We start from the raw sequence: 23242 nt of genomic DNA on the forward strand, positions 1-23242 counted from the left end.
AGTACCTTCCATTTTTTTCAAAGAAATGGAACAAACAATCCTAAAATTTATATGGAACCAGAAAAGACCTCAAATAGCCAAAGGAATATTGAAAAAGAAAGCCAAAGTCGGTGGCATCACAATTCCGGACTTCAAGCTCTATTACAAAGCTGTCATCATCAAGACAGCATGGTACTGGCACAAAAACAGACACATAGATCAATGGAACAGAATAGAGAGCCCAGAAATAGACCCTCAACTCTATGGTCAACTAATCTTCGACAAAGCAGGAAAGAATGTCCAATGGAAAAAAGACAGCCTCTTCAATAAATGGTGTTGGGAAAATTGGACAGCCACATGCAGATAAATGAAATTGGATCATTTCCTTACACCACACACGAAAATAGACTCGAAATGGATGAAGGACCTCAATGTGAGAAGGGAATCTATCAAAATCCTTGAGGAGAATACAGGCAGCAACCTCTTCGACCTCAGCCGCAGCAACATCTTCCTAGGAACGTTGCCAAAGACCAGGGAAGCAAGGGCAAAAATGAACTATTGGGATTTTATCAAGATCAAAAGCTTTTGCACAGCAAAGGAAACAGTGAACAAAACCAAAAGACAACTGACAGAATGGGAGAAGATATTTGCAAACGACATATCAGATAAAGGGCTAGTGTCCAAAATCTATAAAGAACTTAGCAAACTCAACACCCAAAGAACAAATAATCCAATCAAGAAATGGGCAGAAGACATGAACAGACATTTCTGCAAAGAAGACATCCAGATGGCCAACAGACACATGAAAAAGTGCTCCACATCACTCGGCATCAGGGAAATACAAATCAAAACCACAATGAGATATCACCTCACACCAGTCAGAATGGCTAAAATGAACAAGTCAGGAAATGACAGATGCTGGTGAGCATGGAGGTTCCTCAAAATGTTGAAAATAGAACTACCCTATGACCCAGCAATTGCACTGCTGGGTATTTACCCTAAAGATACAAACGTCGTGATCCAAAGGGGCACGTGCACCTGAATGTTTATAGCAGCAATGTCTACAATAGCCAAACTATGGAAAGAACCTAGATGTCCATCAACAGACGAATGGATAAAGAAGATGTGGTATATATACACAATGGAATACTATACAGCCATCAAAAGAAATGAAATCTTGCCTTTTGCAATGATGTGGATGGAACTAGAGGGTATCAGGCATAGCGAAATAAGTCAATCGGAGAAAGACAACTATCATATGATCTCCCTGATATGAGGGAGAGGAGATGCAACATGGGGGGTTAAGGGGGTAGGAGAAGAGTAAATGAAACAAGATGGGATTGGGAGGGAGACAAACCATAAGTGACTCTTAATCTCACAAAACAAACTGAGGGTTGATGGGGGGGAAGGGGGTTGGGAGAGGGGAGTGGGGTTATGGACATTGGGGAGGGTATGTGCTATGGTGAGTGCTGTGAAGTGTGTAAACCTGGTGATTCACAGACCTGTACCCCTGGTGATAAAAATATATTATATGTTTATAAAAAAATAAATAAATAAAATTAAATTTAAAAAAAGAGAAAATTAAGAAGTTCTTACTCTCAAAAAAAAAAAAAAAAGATCTGGTATGAGAATTATACTTAGTATCCCCAGGACCAACTGCACACTTTGAAACATGGAATTTATGTAATGTTTCAAGCCATTAGGAATATGGTTCATAATGTAATCATTAATTCATCACATTGACTTTATAATAATTGAATCCTGCTGCAGGAAGTTTCTTTCGCAAATTTTGTTTTGAATATTAAGCAAAATTTGGAGCACCTGGGTGGTTCAGTGGGTTGGGCCTCTGCCATTGGGCTCAGGTCAGGGTCCTGGGATTGAACCCCGCATCGGGCTCTCTGCTTGGTGGGGAACCTGCTTCCCCCTCTCTCTCTGCCTGCCTCTCTGCCTACTTGTGATCTGTCTCTCTGTCAAATAAATAAATAAAATCTTTTAAAAAAAGACTATTAAGCAAAATCTTATAATTCTGTGATAATTAATTTTAACATTTTAATGAGCATATAATTAAAAAGCAAATATCCTTTTATCAACCCATCCCACTCCCCAGAATTAATTATCTTAATTTATATAAAACCTACTTAATATCACCATTATGAAGGTTACATTAACAGAGAAAAATCTGGTGCTCAGAGATACTGGGTAACTTGTACATGATTACTCACTACATGGAGTCAGACATTAAACGCAAAGAATTTAATTCAATGGACTGTTAGACTTCTCCCTATAATGGTTCCTTTTTCATGGTTTTTTCCAGAAATGCAATTGTCTTTGTCACCACATATAGATATACTTCATTTTATAGTCTATATATTATATCATTTTATAAAGTACCGTATTTTCTTTAGATGATGAAAAACTTTAAAGTACTATAAATGTTCATCAGTAGATAACAATCATAAACAATTCCACAATATTCTTATACATACTGTTGGAAATGGGCAAAGATATCTGTAGAATAAAATTATACTTGTAGTTTTACTAACACAAAGGCTCTGTGCACTTCAAGTTTGGCCAATATTGCACAAGTGCCAAATTTGAATAAATATATATTATCAGCAATGATGTATAGGAGTTTATATTTCAGCGTATGTGCTTCAACACAAAAGAAATTTGTTATGCTCTTCGAGCAGAAGGCTATTGGGCTGACTTTGCTGATCCATCATCTGGTTTGGCATTTTTTGGACCATATACGAACAACACTCTTTTTGAAACAGATAAATGCTATCGATATTAAATATTACTAGATATTAAACATCAACTACTTTCCACCTATTATATTAGTTGGCTTAATCTGGAAATGTAGGGTTGCTGTCAGTTTCTAGTGAAAAAAATCTCATTGAAATACTGATTTAATACTTTCATCAATAAGTAAGTCTTCCCAGCAGGGAAAAAAAAATGCCTTACTTTTTTTTTTTTTCTTTTAAGATCGCACTTGAAACTATTTCAAAATCTTTGAGACCTTACATTGACATGTTTGTCTCCAGTATGTGATTTTTCTCACTAGTAGAGCAAGAAGCAAGCAAATATCATTTAAACACCCCTTTTCAAATAAAATAGCATAAAGTGGAAACAAATGAAGTTGCCTTTTAGACAGATGCAAGCTGTCCGCCCAGCATATGACCTTTTCTCTGAACTTTCTTCTCAAGCTACCCCAGAGGGTGGCATATAAAATAGTAAGGATTCTGCAGAAGTGTGGGGAGGATTGGGGGGTCGTGTTCACATCTGAGCCAGAAAGACACCCGACAGCCTCTTTCCAAGTAGAGAACACCAGCTTTTAGCCATACATTTAAACTGCAAGTAGAAACAAACAATGTCTGGAAACTACACTGATATCAAACTACATCACATAGCTCTGTCCCATGTCTTATATGTATATTTCGGTGTATGTTTATGGGGGTATTTTAGATTGCAGGGGCCAGTTACCACACTTTAACTTCGTTTAGGGGATGCCTTGACTATATTGATTCCTTGAATTAAGTTAAGACTACCTGCTAAATCATATCATGTTCATAGTTTGGAAGAAGAGGAAAAACATATTTAATAAAGTAGATTATCACTATCAGCTACAATTACTGTTTGCTTTCAGGGTGCCTGGTTGGTTCAGTTGGTTAAGCGGCCCAGGTCATGATCTCATGGATTGTAGGATCAAGCCAGGCATCTGGCTCTGTCTCAGGAGAGATTTTGCTCCTCTCCCTCTGCCCTTCCCCCACTGTGCACCTACTCTCTCTCTCTCTCTCACTCTCAAATATATAAATCTTAAAAAACAAAAACAAAAACAAAAAAACTTCTCCAAATTTGGAACAAAAAAATATAGATGTGCTTTAGGCTTTGTGTGTGTGTGTGTGTGTGTGTGTGTGTGTGTGTAGGGAATAAAGTCCTGGTTGAGTGTAATACTATGAGACAATTATCAGACCAAGTTACAAACAAAAATAAAGACAGAATTCTGAATTCTGTGCACTGGCTCGGGGGGTAGGACCTAGAAAAATCAAAACCAGTCACCTGCTCTGGGCTGATACTACAGAAGCAGTAGCCGAAATGCCCTTTTATCTTGGAGTGACTCTGACAGGTCTTGAATCTCCCTTTGCCCCTCAACACACTTAGCTATCAGAATGGAACAATTTCAAGAGCTGAAGTGAGATAAACAGTAGGGGTCAGAGTCAAGAACAAGAGCCAAAATCAAGCACAAAGGGGAAAGTCCTACATTTCTCCACTTTATGAAAGCAAACCACTAGTGAGATGAATGATCATAAGCCAGCTTTAGAGCAAAAGAGTCACCTCCCAGATCTGATGTCTAGCCTAGATTCTTCTGCGTGAACATCCCTGATAACACTGAAATGAGAGTGCCAAATATTATCACATCCCAGCCACATGGTATAAGTGTCCTGTCTGCAGGACAGGCTCTAGCTCCTTTGATGCCTTTATTTTACTGGTCTTATTGGCTGCCCTCCTACATAGTCTGACACACTGCTCCAAAAGGGAAGAGTCATGAGTGAAACACACATGTTGAAGAAAAAAATATTGATGCTTTTTTTTTAACTGTTGTTGCAGTTGCTATGTGTTTATTCTGTGAAGTACTATGTTCAGCACCTGATAAAATATGCCAACTCCCAGGTACTGACTCTCTTTAAAATCCAAACTCACTTATTGCCTGTGTAGACATGGGTCAAATTCACTTTTCCTACAAAATGTAGATAGCTCTATCCCACTGGATATCATTGTGAGTACTTTTTAAGAGATAATAATACTATAGGGGTACCTGGGTGGCTCAGTGGGTTAAACCCTCTGCCTTCGGCTCGGGTCATGATCCCAGGGTCCTGGGATCGAGTCCCACATGGGGCTCTCTGCTCAGCGGGGAGCCTGCTTCCTCCTCTCTCTCTGCCTGCCTCTCCACCTACTTGTGATCTGTCAAATGAATAAATAAAATCTTTAAAAAAAATAATAATACTATAAAAAGTTGACATTTCGTAAGCACATCCAATGTTCCAAATGTGCTAAGCCCTAAAATGGGGTTTATAATAGTGATAGTTATCCTGTGAGATAGATGGCATCATCCTCATTTTAGAAGAAATGAAAACTCAATGTGTTTCATGTGACTTAGCCTGGGTCACAGTAAAAATAAAATTGTTAAGATGGCATACAAACCCAACTCAAACATTGATCTCCCCCTAGAACCCTAATCTTGGACAAGATGTTCTATTTATTCAACTTCCAGGATACTTCCTTGATTGTGCAAATAATCTATATCTGCTGGGTGGTAGTTTCCTGCTAGTACTTTTTATTGTTATTGGACAAGAAAAATAAGAAAAAACTTCTACGTTAATTCTTAAAGACAATCCTTTTAAAATATTCTCTTTTTTAAGTCTTCAAGAATATTGAATGCTTTCCATATTATCACTAATTATATTAATAGATATGTGGAAACAGGGTATTAATAGACATGTGGAAACAATGTAATGGCTTCATGTAGTATTAATGCACTAATGGATATGCCAAGCTATTATTGTCATTCAAATTGATAGCACATTTTTGTCTTTAATGGCTCTGAGTGTTCATCTCCTTGAGAAGGTTTGGAGTCCATGCTAGTGTTTTAACATAAGCCCTTCCTGTTGACTTGATATTTCACAACTAAAAGGAAAATGTTCTGAAACTAACATGTTTAAGGAGTAACGATCAGTATCTTATAGATAAGTTACAATTTTGAAGTCTCTGTGTTTGTTAACTTTCAGATGTCAAAGTAAATTAGTATTTAATCACGGGATGCATCTTGATCTGTGATTTGGAAACACCTTAGCTCTACCAGGGGAATGGAGAAACTGCAATAATTATCTAAATTAATAATGAACTTTTGCTTTTTCGGTGAAACTAGTATTTCAGAAGTGTTGGAAGAAGAGGCAGAAATAGAAAACAAAAATAAAACCAGACAGATGCAGAAGTTATAACTAATTGCTTTGATCTGTTCTCATGTCCTAGTATCTAACAGCTAATCCTATATGATGAAAATGTTGTCATCCTAAAATTCTTCTCTATCAAAATATGCCAGTGGATTTATTTTTCTTGTTTTGAAATGTATCAGTCACTATTGATAATTATAGACACATTAGTTAAATACAATTGACATCACCCATAAAAATTAGACACATATTTTCTTTCTCCCTTCCTCTCTCTACCTCTTTTCATCTCTATTTTTCATTTGAGGTTTCTATTCAAGAAAGAATCATCTCTGTTTTTGAAGGAAAGTTCCTCATCTGGGCTTGTTTTATAAAACCAAAGTTGCTTTTAAAAATTCATAGAACTGGGACGCCTGGGTGGCTCAGTTGGTTAAGCTGCTGCCTTTGGCTCAGGTCATGATCCTGGGGTCCTGGGATCGAGTCCCGCATCGGGCTCCTTGCTCGGCAGGGAGCCTGCTTCCTCCTCTCTCTCTGCCTGCCTCTCTGCCTGCTTGTGTGTACTCTCTCTCTCTGACAAATAAATAAAATCTTTAAAAAAAAAATTCATAGAACCACCAACTAAAGTATTATTTTAGAATACTGACACATAATATAATTATAGAGCTTGAACAATGTTTGGATAAAATAAATCTATAACTTTGATACTTCATAACTTGTAAAAAATGAGAATTCTCAAAAAATGAGAATTGAATCTAAGCCATCTATAACTTATGTATTAAGCAATTCTCTCATTTTGTTGATTCAGTAATTTCCTCATAGGATGGAAAAGTTTATAAAATATCGTGGTTTAAGTGTAATATATACATGAGTACTAATATTTTCTTTAATGCATAACACTTTAAAAAAAAATCAATGAAAATGAATGCATTTTCTCCAGAATGTGGCAAATGTTTGAATTAATGTTACCATGATCAAAGATGCTTAAAACACTCTCTGTGCACTTTAAAGTATTGTCTTGCTTTGCCCATTCAGATCTAGCTTCATGGTTGACCATTTTGGTATTCTTTCTAACAAGTTAACCTTAATGATTTCAAGATGTCAAGATATGACACTGTGTCTAAATTAAATTTTAGAGAAACATTCAATATTATCTTGGAGTCAACAAGTTTCTGAATCCCAACAATAAGGGAATGAAGGAATTTAATATATTGAAGATAGAACATATAGTCTCTATATGTCTATGGTCTCTAGAAAGTTTGTCCAAAGTAGCAGGGCATGAGATAGTCTGTTGATGTTGAGGAAGATGGCCTCTCTGTCAAGTGTCTGATGTAAACAGACACTGGGCAAGGACTGTCTTATCAGGGCTAATGGAAATTAGTCCTAATTCCATTAGGGTGGCTCAATCTGTTGAGTGTTTGACTCTTGATTTTGGTTCAGGTCATGAGCTCAGTTTTGTGAGACGGAACCCACTGTTGGACTCCATGCTCAATGGGGAATCTGAGTTCTTTCTCTCCCTTTCCCTCTATCCCTCCTGCCCTCTAAAATAAATAAACATAAGTTAAAAAAAGAAGAAGAAATTGGGTGATTAGATGAGGCATGTGGTCTTATAACCAGGAATTCTTATATATCAAAAGTGAGAAGCAGTTCATCAATATCTGACTATCGAGTGACAGTTAGGTGTTGGTAATACAGGAATAAATATTTAAAGTTGGGCTCCTAGAAATTTTAACATCCTGTTGAGGAAACCATCAAGAAAACAAACAATCTGTGAATATCATGGTCACCAAACTAAGAGTAAATTAAGAGCAAGGGATCTAGAAGTATGCTCTAGACTCTACAGGAAATAATTCCTAAATATTCTACATGCTTTTCTGTCTTGACCTTGAATAATGAACCAGTGAGGGAAGAGAATCCCTGCTAGGTGAACACAAGGGATTTAATATTCATGATTTATTAAAAAGGTATTAGAAAAGCTGATAGGACAAAAGTGATAAATGAGACAACCAAGAGATTAGAATCCATAGGAAGCCATTATCACCTTTATAGCTTGGGAGATAAAAAGAAAGGTAGAGTTAGGAGCCCTGAGGAGCTGAAACCATTTCACATCAATGGAATAATGCGAGTGGAGAGGTTCTTCAGTAGGCAGTGAAACCCTGAAAGTAGTCATTTCTGAAGATGCTATGCTATATAGAGAGAAGGAGTGGGGTTATGCTGACTTTTTACTGTGCCCCACCTTCCAAATTATCCAGTGCTTCCTTCTATACAAAACAAATTGGAAACCAGTTAGTAAGGCAAACTAGGAAATACAGATTTCAAGACATTCTCCTCTCTCCAGGACAGAGAAAGTATAAGGAAAGTATCAGAAAAAGAGAAAAATGACTCTGACTAGTGCAAATTATTTAAGATCTTTGAATTTTATAAAAATCATTCAGTGCCTTCCCATGGCAGTTAGACTAGAATACTTAGATCCTTACCTTGACCAAAACAAAACAACCCCCAACCCCCAAAACTCTATGTATTGCATTCTGCATAGATTTTTCCCAACATCTCTATATACTCCCCTACTCCTACTGGAATTCAAAATTCATTTTTATATCAAAATTCTTCATGTTCAAGGCCTGCTCTTCCCTCTACCTAGAATGGAATTCTTCCTAGCCCTATTTGGCTGGCTCCATATTGTCATGCAGATCTGTTTCAGTACCTCCATGCAGAATTTTTTCTTGGACCACTTGGTATATAATAGATAAGTCCCCTTTCCACTCAATCACAATCATGTCAGCAGATTTCCATTCCTTACAAAGCTCTTTTACTATTTCATATCAAACACTGAATTATGAAGCTATATTTAAAAACTTAAAAACAATCTGCTAATTCCTATAGAATATAAATGCTACGTGAGCAAGGACTCAACCTGTTTTATTTGGTATCTAAAGAATGCCTCTCATATAGGTGATCCTCGAAATGTATATTTTCAGTAACTTGGATGAACAAGTGGTGTTATGAGATTATCATAACTTTGTATATGAAGAAATTAATGTTTGGAAGATTTGAATATAATGAGATATGTGAACCTACATAGAGTAGATGTGTTTTATGTGCAGTATCTAAAGTAAATAATTATTCAATCAGAAGAATTTTCTTTCTTCTTCATGCCAAAGAAAAAGAGAAAGATAGACTCAAATGTATAAATCTGTCTTATTTTCCAGAAAGACTGGAAAAATCACATCTCTAAGGGCTTGACAAATTCCTCAATGAAAATATATTTTATAACAACACTTCAAGGAGGGTTCCACTGTTTAATTACAGCATTATTAATCAGATAAATTTATTTGATTCATTTTATTATTAAGATTTACTATGGTGATGCCTGGATGGCTCAATCAGCGGGCTTTTCATTTGGTTCAGGTCATGATCAAGTCTGCCTTATGATTCCCTCTCCCTCTCCCTCTGTCCCTTCCCCCACTCTGTGGGATCTCTCTCTCTCTCATAAGTAAATCTTTAAGAAATAAAAAGATTTACTAGGATTATGTTGATCATTATCATTTATTAATGATAGGGATTTACTTATTTATGTTGGGTGCTTTTATTATAAATACATGCATAGTATGATGCATGATTTCTCTTTGATACCATCTACCAACTGCCAGGTTGAAAAAGGTCCTGTGGTAACCTGAAGATAAAGCCCTATTCTCCTTTTGCATTCTACTTTTCATCTTTGGAATTCCTTCTCACTAGTCTCCTCAGTTGTTCTCACATAACAGGTTTATATTGGTTTGATTTTGATGAAAATATATATTCATTTCAGTTTGAAACTAATATACAGTATAGAGGGGCACCTGGGTGGCTCAGTCGGTTAAGCATCTGCCTTCAGCTCAGGTCATGATCTCAGGGTCTTGGGATGGAGCCCCACATTGGGCTCCCTGCCCATCGAAGAGTCTGCTTCTCCCTCTTTCTCGGCTCTCTCCTCTACCCCTCCCTTCACTAATGCGCATGCTCTCTCTCCTCTCAAATGAATAAATAAAATCTTTAAAAATTAATAATATACTGTACGTGTATTAGAAATTAGGAATGACACAAGGCTTGATCCCACAATCCTGAGATCATGACCTGAGCCAAAAACAAGAGCTGGATGTCCAAATGACTAAGCCACTCAGGTTTTTAATTTTTTGAAGAACTGCCATTCTGTTTTCCATGACATAGGCGCCATTTTACCTTTTTGCTAATAGTACACAGAGGTTCCCATTTCTCCACATCCTAACCAACGCTTGTTATTTTCTGTTCTCCATTTGTTTGGTTTTTTGATAGTAAACATCCTAAAAGATCTGAGACAATACTGCCAAAGATGAACACCAACAATCTTCCCATCCATATATGAGCGTACCACTCTCTTCAAGGTGTGGAGTCTATTTCTGGCTTTATAACTTGTTTGACCAATAGAACGCAGCCAATGTGACATTGCGCCAGTTCTGGGTTTAGTCCATATGGGCTGGGGAGCTTCTGATTTTGCTCTCTTGGAAACCAGCCACCATACAAAAAAACAAAACAAAACAAAACAAAACAAAACAAAACAAAAAGCCAACCCATGCTAGTCTACTGAATGAGAAGAGGCCATATGGAGAGAGAGTCAGAGAAGTCACATGGACAAAAGCCACAGCTCCCCACCTGGTTGCCAGCACCAGTGTCTCAGATAGGTGAGTGAGGTCATTTCGGATTTCACTGTCCTGGCCAAGTTCACAGCTGAATGAAGCCACCTCAGTGACTCCAGGTGGAGTGCAAGTGAAACAGAACGGCCTAGCTGAAGTCAGCCAACCCACAGAATTACGAGAAATGACAAAACATCACTATTTTAGGTTTCTAAATATAATGTGTTATTAATTAATATTATTACTATTATGAATTAATATTAATAAATAACAGATGTTGGGACTGTTCACATTCTCAGAGTGCAGCTGGGTCAGATATAAGGAGAAAGATAGGTAATGGGGGTGAGAGTGAAGTGAGGGGCATTTCATATATGGAAGCTGAGAACTTGGATGCCAATCTTCTTCATTAGACTCCCTGTCTTCATGGGGAATCAACCTCAGAGTTTGTGCAAGGTAGAGAACATTCGCTAAAATTCATCATGGCAGTTCAACTAATATAATTCATGGCACCATCTCTTTTTTTCCCAATATATACATGTTATTAAGTGGGCTTTATTTGACATCTGCATTATGAAAATTAAATGATAAAATCTGAGTGACCTTTATTATTTTGCATGGGGCTGTTCTCATCTGCTTATCTCAGTTTTTGAAAAGGTCATCACCAGTTGTACTATGGGATCAGTTAATAATGTATTAATATTTGTTTTGTAGGCCAAGGATTATCCACAAATCAAAACACACAAACATTATGAAAACAGAGCTTACAAATAGTTGTGAAGCAGCTCATGTGGAATGGGTAGGTTATTTTTATATAAATTCATTGCCCGGCAGTAATTACAAGAGATTAATGATATGGTTATAAAACACTTTTTAATGCACAAGCCCTACTGAATAATGTGGTATGGTGATGGGGGAGAGGGATGGTGGTGTTGGATTGAAATTCAGACAGCCTGGATTCCAGAGCCAGTTCTAATACTTATTATAGGACTGAAAACAAACTCTTCTTTAATCGCCTTGTCTACAAATGGGGATAAAGCTCCTTTTCAGGCCTAACAATAGTATAGCTGTGAAAATCAATTCAAAGTGTTTGTGAACCACAGAGCTCTTTATTTCAAAACTTACTCCAAACTAATGAATGTTCTTGTTCAATAGAAGTTGTTCCAATCTTTTCTTTTCTTTTCTTTCTTTTTTTTTTTCATAGAAACTGTGGGAGGGGTGGGTGGTTGTAGGTGGTGGACAGAGTTGAAATTGAACCCAAGTTAAACTTGGGCTCTCACTCTTCCACTCTGACTCTTGATTTCCTCAACCGAAATATGCGATATTTTTAGGGATGCAGTGAGACTGACCCGAGGTAGAGTGTCAGGCAGGTTGTTCTCCATTTCCCCTGAATACTCACAGTTCCTCCTCCATGCTTTTGCCTCACTGATCCATTGTCCCACAGGCTGACCTCTACAGACTGCATAGTCTGGGTCCTCCATGCTCTTCAGTTTCTTGTTGGGTCCAGCCAATGAGGACCACTTACAGGGGATTACACAACAGGAGGAAAGAGGTCAGACTGTGTACCACTGGCGCTGTCTGAGTTCCTCCAAGGCTAAGGTCCCTGATGAGATGAGAGCTCCTCTTCTACCTCTCTAACTCTCTTTGGCCTCCAATAAACTGCCTTCTTTTGCTTCTTCAGGTTTCAGAGTATCAAAGACTTCTCACCAAGTCATCCCTTAGTGCCTTGCCATCTCTTCTCAGTTCTTTCAATTCTTTACATCACTTTAATTTGGAAATGTTTTCTTTATAAACTGTTTTAAGCATTCCATCTGTTTTCCTGACAAGACCTTAAGGCTTTGAAGTGCCAGTCACATAAAAATCTCTAAAAGCTGTTAGAATATGTTATTATCGTAACTGTAATATATAAGGTAGAAAATAGTCAGATCATTACAAAACTATCCTTCTATTTTTTTCTATCTAACTTTTATATTGTTTGTTGGAGTGTTTGTGGGGGGGGACTTTAAATACCTGAAATCATTAGAGAAAGAAAACACTGCCCAAATTTGTGGGACAAACTTAGTGAGGAAGAAGTCAAGGGAGAGTATTTGTCAAGGAACCAGACAGAGATGTTGATCCCAGACATTTTGGCTGACCATTGTGAATGATTTGGGCATACGTATGACTGCAATAAAACCACACTATTATAACAGTTGGACCTAAAATCCAAGTTTACATTTCACCTATACCGACACTAGACTGGGGATCAGAACAGAAGCATATGAGGACCCAAACTGTGTCTACTCATACACCAACACAATGCACATTTTGGCAAGGTTTAACTACTCTTTTTGCTTTTTAGTTCTACAGTTACATTAAAATGACTTATATTTCTTTGAGCCTTTTAAGAATTCTGCTAAACTACTCCAAAGATTTATTAAAAGTTGTAACTGTCTTCATAATGTCCCCCATTCACCAGGTAAGAATAATAATTTATATAATAGGTATGCGGACAAATAAATACAATAATATTTAGCTAACAAGCTTATTAGATATTAAGAGGATAAATAGATGATAGAGAGCTAAGTATGTTAAGATTATAGTTAGATAACATATCTTCTCTATGAATATTTAAAATTTATTTAACTCAAATGGCTTTCCATCACAACCCTATTAAAAAAGAAACAAACCTCCTATCTCTGTTCAAAAATTTTCTAGGCCACTAAACCATTATTCCCATGGGTAATTCAGTCAATCTTTCTTTTAGGGAATATAATTTTCTGTATTTTTACTCCCACCTTTCCCTAAAATGCCCATTAAATATTATCCAGAACACTTTATTTTGAGCCACCCCTATCTTGGCTCCTTTCTTTTTGTTTGCATCTGAAATGGAGCAGACATCTTGTTTACCAGGGACCATAGGAAAGCGAATTCACTTATTGATTGACATTATCAAGCAGTCAGACAGACACTATAGCAGGTAGAATTGCTTTTTTTGTGTGTTGTTGTCTGCCAAACTTTAACAGAGAAAGTGATGTGTTTTTGCCAGGCAGGGCTACTTTACAAGCAGGTAATGGGTCTTAAAAATGCTACAAACGTTAATGGTGTTAGATCAATAATATTACTACCACAGGTAAAATGCTATTACATGTATTATTAAGACATGGTTCAAAATGGAGTGACTCAAAGGACTTTGAGAATGTATGAGTAATTGCTGTATCATTGGTACAATAAAATGCTAATGGAAGTTTTGTCATACAACATGCTGTGTATATATTTTCATAAGATTTCACACAGAGTGGTTCTGCATTAATGCATTACAAACTAATTGCTCAATTGCAAACCCAACTGCTCCATCATGGCCTCATCCTCCTCCTAAACATGAGCCAATGGAAAAGGCAGAAGATATTATTATTTTTCTACTCATTCATTATTTTTTCCAAAATCTCTCATGAAATGAAAGGCAAACATTGGCCCATGCTCTACTATTATTCTTTATTTTTCTAAATATTTAATATATTGGTTAAATAAAACTGGCCTTAATACTTCTATCTGAGCAGAGTATAATATCAAATGTCAGCTCAAGACCATTGTAGACGGCCACAAAAATAATTTCTGCATTGACTTATTGATTCCAAAGATAGGCGAACATGTTCCTTCAGTGAAATTGGTAAATCATGAGCTAGACTATTTGAATGTTATACAATGAATTCCTTCAATTAACTTAGTCCTTCTGTGTTCTATTTAAAGAACATATACACATACATGCATGACGAAAAGTTAAGTAGATGTGGAAAGCTCATTAGATACGAGAAGATCCCAGATTCAAATAGTGTAGCTCTTTTTCCCAAATCTTTATAAACTTGTTGATTCATTTTTATTGCCTTAAATATGCATCATTGAATTTTTTTCTCATTGAAATTCTGTCTTTTTGAAGAAAAAGATAAAAACAGGAAGGAAGCATTGAGGGAGGGAAGAAACAGAGAAAGAGAGAGAAAGAAAGAGTCAGATAGGTAAGCAGTTCAAGTAAGAGGGGGAAAAAAATCACTTAGCAAGGAATATGGAAACACAGGCTAGATAAGGGTGAGAGAGACTTACGGGCCTTTCAGGAAGAATTTATTCCCCATAACTTGTATTCAATTCTATTTCCAGCTCAAGCAACTTGAGCACTGTATTCCTGGTATCAATTTTAGCTTGTACAAAATACAGCTGTCTAATTGCTAACTGAGAGGGGAAAAATATATTTTTTCCTCAAATTTCTGATGATCTTCATTGGTTTCTAATCCTGTCACATCTTTATTTTAAAAGTGCATCCCTTTTGTCTTTCTTAATAACTGGATGAATTTGTTATTGGAATAGATGTCTATTATTTGAGTATTCTAAATTATGGAGCTTATAATACAAAAGAGTACACTGCTAGTTGGTAGAAATGGGAAATGATTTTTCAACTCTTCAGAATTCTCATTCTATAAAATATCAGTGTAGATGTATGTCTGTTCTGACTATGAATTAGGCAGGAGGATGAAGAGACAAATTATTCCATGGCACAGATAGTAACCAGCTTCTGAGCTTGACTAGGATCTCTGTCAGGACTAAGCTTTTAGAATTAATCAGATGGCCCACTTATACTCCAACCTTAGGTATGGTAATGCTACTCCCCAGCAGGAATCCCAGGTTAACCACAGAGATGCCCAACCTGAAAATAGTTTCAAGTACAAACAGATAAGTACAAATTTACCAAATTTTATGAGGGGACAGAGATAATAGGTATGTAAATGCAGAGAGAAAGAGATGGAGAGATGATCAATTAATCTGTAAGTTAAAGTAGGCTGGCAGGAGGGTTGACCAGCTGAAATGATGGGGATTGCCAAGATATCACACGTATTCGTAGACTCTTTGTGGCTGCCGGAGTGGATCATCCCTGGGGGCCTTTAAAGATACAGAGAGGACTGGGCCCTATATCCACAGTCCATTTCTATTTATATCTATTGCCATATTGATGTATGTCACCTTAGTCCATATCAAATTCTTTCTGGAAATAGAAAAAATGCATATATAATCAAAGTGAGGATACGTCTATAGAATTTAGTTATTATCAAAGTTGGGAGAAGAAGTGTTCATGAACCAGAGGAGAAATGACTAAGAATGGTAGCTTGGATTTAGCAGGTATTAACTTGAAGTCCCTGGCCAGCAAGACCAAAAGGGAAACATGATGATACACAGTTTTTGTCACGAAATATAGGGACTAGATGAGAACACATTTTAAAATTTTGAATTATGTCATAAAATTGACCCAAGGGTAAAAAATACCCTATCAGACAATATACTATTAAAACTGTTTAAATACCTTTCTTAAGTATTGGGAAGTACTTAATAAATGAATAATTAATGATAATGACTTTAATGGTCTAAGCACTCTGTGTGAAATATTCCATTTAACTCTCAAATAAGGTCTACAACATAGATGTGAATAATACCTCCATTTCTAAAGGTGAGGTAAAGCATTTTCCCTAAGATCACCTTGTACTTAGTGCATCAGCACCTGCAGAGCTCATATTTGAAACTAAGCATGACTGACACCAAAGGACAAGGGCTTTACACTATCCTTCATATGTTCAATTAAAAAAATATATACATATATCCATCTTTACTAGTATGGAAAATGATAATTTAAAGTGCTGGGGATTTTTTAACCAATCTGATGAAGAGCTACAGGAAAGTTTATGAATCAGTTCAACAGTCAAGAAATTAACTGTCCTTGTTTTAAAAATCCAACAGTGGCTTTATATTTTAAAAAGGATACCTTTATTTGCATGATCCAGCCTTAAATTATATTTTAAATTAATACACATGGGTTACTTCTACAAAAGAATTCAGAATAGTATCTGGAGAATGAATCTTTATGGCACATGGGGCCATTTTGGAACAAATAATGCATTTAAGTGTTTGTAATTATTAAGTGTGTCCAGGGACAATTGCCATTCCACACAATTGTTCTCTTTATACTATCTTCTAAATGTTGCTCGTCTCATTACTTTAATTATTTTTGTAATTGATTCCTAAATTTTACCATTAGGTAATTTAATTAATGATTCCATTGATAACTCCATGTTGTTAAAGTATTTTAAATGCAACCTTTGAGTTTGGGTAAATGAGCTGTGGATTTGAAACTTTTTTTTTTTTTTTTGGTTAATAATTATGAAATTTGTACCCAGAGTACAAGAATGACCCTTGGGGGATTTTCAGTTATTGTAAAGTAGATAGCATTAAAAGAACACTGAGCATTGATCAAGTGGAACAGTTCTCCAGTGATTAAAGCATCAATGAAGATAATTCTCTATTCCTCCTCTGATGGGCAAAAAGGAGAGCAAAGATAATTACAGTCCAAGAGTTATCCTAACCATTAATTAGCTTCCTTTTCTAAGTAGGTTTATATCTGGGAGGAGGGGACTGACAGCCATTGTTTTCTTTTTAAAGCATGTATCTGATAGTGTCACCCTTTTGATTAAACCATTTGAATGAATTGCCATTGCACCAAAGATGCGGTGGACAAAGATGAGCTTAGTTACTTTCGAAAGCTCTGCCTCCTCTATGCAGACCTCTCTACTCTGTTATCCTCTGCTGACCTCCCTATCCTGATATCCCCTAGTCCTCACCTTAGGTTTTTTTTTTTCCTTTTTTAAAAAGATTTTATTTATTTATTTAAGAAAGAGAGAGAGAGAGTCAGTGAGAATGAGCACAAGCTGGGGGCAGAGGCAAAGGAAGAGGGAAAGGAAGAGGGAGAAGCAGACTCCCCACCGAGCAAGGAGTCCAACACAGGGCTCAAGCCCAGGACCGTGGGATCATGACCTGAGCCGAAGGTCATAACTTGACGTAACCAACTGAGCCACCCTGGTGCCCCACCACAGGGCTTTTGTATAAGTTACCTTGCCTGGAAATCCCTACCATCTTCTTCTGAGTTACTTTATCCTTTTAAAGTGACGTCGTTCTTGACTACTCAGATAATGCCAGATTTACTTTTTATTAATCTCTGAACACTATGCATATCTCACTTTCAGAAGTCTGAATTATAACTTTACATTTATATGTATCAATTGAATAAAGTATGTCTCCCTTTTTAGACTGAGCTTCAGGTGAGCAAAGACCATGTCTGTTTCTACTCACCAATGGTTCCATTTATGTATCATAAAACATAATTCATTGTAACTATTCAACAGATTAATGTAAATGAGCAAATGAATGAATGAATGAATACATACTAAATTTTTGGATATTCCAAAAATAGTACAGTATAATAAATACAATCTAGTTTAATTGAAGGATAATAGAATGTGTTTTAGAGAAACATTCATGTTCAAATGATGTTTCTTCAATTTGACAACTATCTCATTTGTATAGTGGGCATAACACAAAATGGGGCCATTTTGAGTATTAAATGAGTTAATTTTGTCATTGTGCTATAACCAAATTTTGCTAATTAATTAAGTGTTGTGAAACACCACTTAAGTAACTTATTGATTGATTGATTCAATATTAAACATATATAAGTATCAGACTCTGCGCTGTAGGTCCCCCTCCCCTTCCTGTGCTGTGGGTTTTAAAGCAGAACTCTTCAGGACTATTCCCTGGCTTCATAAAGCTTTCCTGATCCTATACGAACTGTAGTATCACCATAGCTATGAAAAGATGAAAAAAGAAATCCACATGAGATCATATAAAACTGTAACACTTTAGATACATATAAATTATGTATTATTATCTATTATGCCTTTATTTTAGTGATGAAATTATAGTCATAATTTAACTTTTGAAATACTGGAGCTCTTTAACTAAGTTGAGATCCGCAAACTCTAATATGTCATTACAACCCCACAGCTTTACATCTGAATGACTTCCTAGAAATTTACTTGGCAAATTTTTTGTGTTTTGTTTTGTTTTTCCCAGGTTTCCCTTGACTGAACAATTACCTCTTGATTCAATGACAACTCACTAAATAGGGTGGGAACATGTTGAGTAATGTGAATCATTTCCAACAGGTCATGAAAAAATGGGATGACCCAGATTGAAAGTACAAAAATAGCAAACTACACATCATTGGCAAAAGTTCAGCATGGAGCCTGAGGTAGTTGATCTGCTTATAAAAGAGAGAAAGTTTAAGTGGTAAGAATGTTATGGAATTTGCAGCCCATTTTACAAGTAGAACTTTAGCAGTCTAGAAAGGGACTGTTTACAGGATTGATTTTTATTTTATTTTTTGAACTATAAATGGATTTGCACATGAATCCTAAGCTATACTTTTGGGATACTATCATATTATTGATATAAATATTCAGGCAAAGTACAAGGTAATACCTGAAAACAACATTTAAAATGAGACCAAAAAAGAGAAATCTTAGCTACTCAATCCATTGTGCTAGACATCTAGTGTGAGCGGAACCGCTGATTATCCTAACAGCCACTAGACAAGCCAATTATTTCCCCCCACTTTATGGGTGGTAAAATTAAGCCTTAAAGGTGATAAGTAATTTGCACAAATAACATGACTAATTATAAAATTAATTCTTTCCTATCAGACTGTCTGAACTAGAATATCACCTCCATGAGAGCAGAAACACAAGTTCATATTTCTGAAAAATCCTTGGAACCTAAAGGACGTCAAAAACAAAATAGGTATTTAATACTATTTTCTTGAATCAATGAGCTTTTTATATATTTTAAATAGTCGTGACAAATTATGATGATAAAATAGTATAAAAGGGTTGCACAGCCTTATAAACTCAATAGTTTTTTATTAACTTTACTCTTTTAAAACTGTGAGCTCCTTAACCTTTTTAATAATGTAATTATTCTTCAAATTTGTGTACACTGCTTGAACTTAATAATTAAAAAAATTAAACACCCTATCAATTTTTTTCTGATTTTATAATTTATAACTACATGAGCAGAACTTGAAGACAGGTTAATCATCAGAGTACATCCTGATGTTTTCATTTTCTTCCATCTATGGACCTCATTAGATTTGTGCTATATCATATTAAAATATAATGCAGAAAATGGACTAACTTCATTGTGTCTTCAGCCAGTGTTTAAACTATTTAATGTGGGGTTAGTTACCTCCTACCTCCCAAATAGGTGTCTTCAGCATCAGAAGTTATAGTAATCTGTTCTGCAGTATATTGTATGGTCAGCCCAATTTCTCATCTCTAGACATATATCCATTGCAGATTTTTATAGGTCAACGGCTCAAGAACAGAAGGGTTTAATATGGATCAGGAAAATAGTCTAGAGGAGATGCAAGTAGGCCCACGTCAACATAAAGGCCCTGTGGTAGCTAGAGGGAATTCCTCAGCAGTTGGGTTCTACTTAAAACAGGTCATAGTAATCACTATAAAAGAACATAAATTCACTCAGTGAAAGTTACTTCACACTAATTCTGCTAAGTTGTTTCGTACAGTCTTTTCCTAATCAGTTCCTTAAGGGTATCATGAGATATTGTTAGGTAAATCAGACTGTTAGTCATGGAAACAAGGATGGCATGAGAGCTGGATTTATGTTATAGTTGACAGATATTCTTGTATACTCGACGGATATTCCAAGGGATAGAGAGCATTCAGTCTGTCAGGTGGGGTAGGGGAAGGATTTCTTCAAAAGGCAATAGGGGTTTATTGTTTAATTGTCCATTTTAATCCTGTGAATGGCTGGTTTTATTTGTTCCTTTCTTTTGTCAGGCACTGTACAAGACAATGAATGCAGGGGTTCAAAATAAGGAAAAAACAGATCTACTCAGTCGGTGGTATTTTTATAGCATGTCTCCAGATCTGTATGATTTCCTTGGCAGTCCTAGCTCTCGTGGTGGTCAAAAGTAAGGCCCAGCAGCAGGGTCCCCAATCCAACACTCTACTCCTTTCCAGGGTTTTAATTCTTATTTATTTCACATATTGATTGGCACAAAATTGCAGTTGAAGCTTAAATTCAGTGGCCTTGAAAATATTAGAAAACCGCTACAAGAATCATGAGATAAGAATAAGAATCAATGAGACTGTAAAATGTGAACAGGGGGAAAGAATGGAAGTCCTAATGTGGCAACTTTGATTTAGAAATCCATGTCCTCACAGATGTTTATTAAGGCAGATGTTTTCAGTTTTTCAGATGAGGGAAAGGAGGATCAGAGGCAGTTCATAACTTGTCCAAGGGCAGGGCTGTGCTGTGACAGAGAAGCTCCCAGTCCTCTTCCTATCCCTCAGGTCATTTGGGAAATATTAAGCCATCTTTCCCCCCAGTGCTCTGAGAGGACAACAACTCCAGCCCCTCATTCACAGGAGACTGTGAAGAATGATGTATCACTAAAGCAAATGGAGCCTCTTTAGTTACTGCCAGAACACTTGCAACCAATATCTGAGATGATACTCAAAAGGTGATACTGGAATCAAAGGAAAAATCTGAATCTTGATCTTATTGTTTATTAATTGCAATAATGTAGAAAAATTACTTGTTTCCTTTAGGCCTCCATTTCCTCATCTATAATGTACAGGTAATAGCTACCTTATGGGACTATTGTTTGCTCAAAGTCCGTAGTTAGGAATAGAGTTGCCAAAAAACATGCGAGTTCTGGGGTGGTCTCCTTCAATTTTCCCTGCTACATCTATAAATATAAATCCCAGTATGGAAGCTCTAAAATGTATTTCATAATCCGCAGACGTGCTCAAAATGTTCTCTGACTCTTCATTTATAATATTGTTAAACTGAGAGCAATGTAGGTGTCCAACAATACAGAAACATTTATGTATGTCATTATTTATACTGCTTATCTTCAGTATATGTCCTATTACTAAAATAGATATTTTCTGTATCTCATTATGTCTATAATATAAAATATACAGGTAAAAATGAATCTTAAAAATTGACCTATGACTTACAGAGTCCAGGAATATCATTCTGAGGAGGCTCCAATTTAAAAATGTACCCAGATAATGACTCAGTAGCCAAAGCAAGTATAGGACCAAGGCTGGAATTTGTTGGGAAGGGACCATATACAACCGTAGGTACTTGGAAGAAATAGAGAGGGGACTTATTGTTACCATATTTGCAAACAATCTATTACTCAGAAAGCTTAAAAAAAGTAACACCTACTTTATAGATTGTTGGAGATTAGGCAAAATAAAGCACGAAGAGATACTGAGGACAGGACATGACTTGAGGTCAACACTTATTAAGCCCTGATATTTGAGCTCTTGTTGATAATGAGACACTGAAGATAGTTAAGCTAGAAATAAGAAAAATATAGGAACTGCTCCATATGTTTAAATAATCAATCTTAAATGTCCTAACCCTCCAAATTTCTGGTTCTGGCACCTAGAAGCATATAAAGGGAAGAAACAAATTTTAAATTGCTATTATAAATACATAAAATACTGCAACTACTGTCAAGACAGCCACAAAAATGCTCACTGTAACATAAATTATTTTATTTTTAATACTGTGATCAAGATCCTATGCTGGAAGTCACTCTGGAAAATAGCATGGAGGTTCCTCAGAAAGTTGAAAATAGAGCTACCCTACAACCCAGCAATTGCACTACTGGGTATTTACTGTAAAGATACAAATGTATCTTTATAAATCTTTACAAATACTGGGTATTTACCCTAAAGATACAGATACAGTGATCCAAAGGGGCACATGCACCCTAAACTATGGAAGAGCCCAGATGTCCATCAACAGATGAATGGATAAAGAAGATGTTTTATATCTAGATATCTATATCTATATCTATATAAAATGGAATATTATGCAGCCATCAAAAAGCCCCGGAATCTTGCCATTTGCAACCACGTGGATGGAACTAGAGGGTATTATGCTAAGTGAAATTAGTCAATCAGAGAGAGACAATTATTATATGATCTCACTGATAAGAGGGATTTGAGAAACAAGGCATCAAGGATCATAGGGGAAGAGAGGGAAAGATGAAACAAGACAAAACCAGAGAGGGAGACAAACCACAAGAGACTCTTAATCTCACAAAACAAACTGAGGGTTTCTGGAGGGGAGGACAGTGGGAGAGATGGGGTGGCTGGGTGATGGACATTGGGGAGGGTATATGCTATGGTGAGTACTGTGAATTATGTAAGACTGATGATTTATGGACCTTTACCCCTGAAGCAAATAATATATGTTAATTTAAAAAAATAAGATTCTATGCTGGAGACAGAATATACTTAAATGGCTATAGAACTTATTTTCCCTCTTTGGATGGAACTATAATGCAAATTAGAAGGTGATTTTTTTTTTTTAATATATGAAAACCACACTCATTTAGGAGGATGAGGAGAGAGTTCACAAAAGGAGGAACATTTAGCACAAGTTGAACCTGGCACTTGAAAATCTTTCTCTTCTTCCACGTATATCTACCCATGTCTCTTCACATGAACAGATGCTTCAAAGCATGGGATTGGAGGTAGAGTAAGGACTAAATCTTTGGTATTACTGTCCAAGTGAATTGGGAAAACAAGGAGAATTTCCTATGGAATGGTACGAAACAGGATTCCTGTGTAGACAACAATGTGCCTTTTATTTTTTTATTTATTTTTTTAAAGATTTTATTTATTTATTTGACAGAGAGAGATCACAAGTAGGCAGAGAGGCAGGCAGAGAGAGAGGCGGAAGCAGGTTCCCTGCTGAGCAGAAAGCCCGATGCGGGAC

This window comes from Lontra canadensis, unplaced genomic scaffold, assembly GCF_010015895.1.
Source record: "Lontra canadensis isolate GAN:19392208 unplaced genomic scaffold, GSC_riverotter_1.0 scaffold8, whole genome shotgun sequence".
NCBI lineage: Eukaryota > Metazoa > Chordata > Mammalia > Carnivora > Mustelidae > Lontra > Lontra canadensis.